We start from the raw sequence: 2392 nt of genomic DNA, 5'->3' as shown, positions 1-2392 counted from the left end.
GATTTCAATGGTAATGTTTTTCACATCTACTAATTCCTATTATTTTTTTAATCGTTATTTTTTTAATTGTTAATAACTACATGATTAGAAGAAGCATTTCACTACAGATTTAACATATCCAGTAAAACAATCCAGAGAAAGAGGTACATCTCTTTCACAATTGGGTGCAAGTTTCTAGGTTCACAGATAAGCTAATACAGTTATACAATATTGAACACAGTATAAGCCCAGTAAGACATAAAATAGAACGAGTTTTTAACCTTTAAAAAAGATCTCCATTTCATTTGAGAATATATTGTTCCTTGCAGAAAGACATTGTTTTTGCTACTAACGCTGAGATGTTGGTGCATGCATCTCCTGTATGCATCTGATTATTACTAGTCATAATTGGTTGTACTTGGACCCTTGGTGCCTGTGTACGTCTATGAAGTCATCAGGTGGGTTTCAATGGTAATGTTTATCACCTCTACTAATTAGCATGACGTAAATTTCCATGCTTCCTCCTCAAATATAGTACATTTTTTAAAATTTTGATGATTTTTGTGTGTGTGTGTATATATATTTCACAGAACATCCCAAACCATCTTATTCAACTATACACCCGCTTCTCAGTTGGTACCCTCCCATAGCCTCCCTCCCTCCACTAGAGCCCTTATATTCTGATATCCCTGCTACTGTCTGCTGTGTTGTGGGCACCACAGCTAATCCCCACTACTTGCCCTTCTGGTGAATCTAGTCAGCCTATCTAGAGGTCTTTGTTTTAGGAGGGTCAGCTGTTCCTCTTCTAGCAGCAATCAGTTGTCAATATTCCTTTAGATAAGATTAGGGTCTGCTGTTCATTTTCCCAGTTCTGTGCTGGGTTATTGTTTGGGAGTCCCTTTGGTCACCCTGGCCAACAACTCAAAAGAAGGTATCTCCTATCTGGCATTGTTGCTTGTTATGTAGCCTTTAGCTATGCATAAGGACTCTTAAGAAATTATATTGACCCCTTTAATCTTTGGTTATACTTTCCTTTTGGATGTTTAAGGCCATACAGTTGGCCCAGATAAACCAATTTATTTTTACTCTTAAGGTCATTTGAGGACCTGTTCCTCAGGAGTCACATGGGCTTGGGAGGAGCCCCTGGCTCCTTTCTTTTACCAGTTCCGCCTATGTGAAGATAAGTCAAAGGTCCTGCTCAACCATGGTTGGCTTCACTTGGAAGCATAGAGGAAGTGATTCCTCTGTGGGCCAACCTATTTTTTTAAAAGTTCTGGAGACTAGAAAGAATCCTCACAAGTCCTTTCTAAGTTCCCACTTACAGGGCCTCTAACAAAGGTCAAAGCAAATATTTTGTTTATCCTTGATACTACTCAGATTTGGTTTGCCTGATGGCTCTCTAGTAGAAGGAGTTTTAACCTTTACCAATTCAGTAATAACTGGGGCTGGACAGATGGCTCAGTGGTTAAGAGCTCTGTTAGTGTTAAGAACACTATGCAGCACCTCTTTCACCATTTTGTGTGGCTGTTGGGAAGTCACAGGGTCTATATTTGAGTGTGGACTTTCCAGTGCAACAGTAAATGGGGGTGCCCACTCTTCTGTAAATAAACCCCCACCTATGCTTGTTAGCAAGCCCAATAAACTCCTTAGGATTAAAAAAAAAAAAAAAGAATAGAGCTAATAGAAACCTTCATTATTCCACCAAAGTTGACCCCATGTTAGTAAATCCTTTGGTCTTTGATTTCTTACTCCTATTCCCCTTCTCCCCTTAAACTTCATTGTGTATATATTTATGTGTAACCTGCTTCAGGTTATTTCTGGGGAAAATGTTTTAAAAATCACCTTTCTTTGGGATAATAATAACAAAAAAATTCAAAAGAAATTTTTAAAGAGGTCTGACTGCTCCTGCAGAGGACTTGGGTTCAATTCTCAGCACTCACATGGAGCTGACAACAATCCATAACTCCAGTTCCAGGGGATCTGACACCTTCTTCTGACCTCCACAGGCACTGCACACCTGTACACTTACACATATGCAAGCAATACACTCATGCACATAAAAATAAAATAAATATGGGGCTGGAGAGATGGTTCAGTGGTTAAAAACGCTGGCTATTCTCACAGAAGACCCGGATTTGAATCCCAGCACCCACATGGCAGCTAATAACTATCTGTAACTCCAGTTCCAGGGGATCCAACAGCCTCTTCTGTCCTCCTCAGGCATTGCACAACACAGGTGCCCTTACCTATATGCAGGCAATACACTCATACACATAAAAAAATATTTAAAAGTTTTTAAGAAGAGTCCAATAATAACTAATACTAAAGGTCTTTTTAAAAAGTCATATGGAAACCTACTGCTGTAGAAGCTTCCTAAAATATATACACACACATATAAGGAGTTTAAGTAGTG

Source organism: Nannospalax galili, unplaced genomic scaffold (assembly GCF_000622305.1).
Source record: "Nannospalax galili isolate Female #2095 unplaced genomic scaffold, S.galili_v1.0 scaffold3233, whole genome shotgun sequence".
NCBI lineage: Eukaryota > Metazoa > Chordata > Mammalia > Rodentia > Spalacidae > Nannospalax > Nannospalax galili.
Note: the sequence above shows the minus strand (reverse complement) of the source record.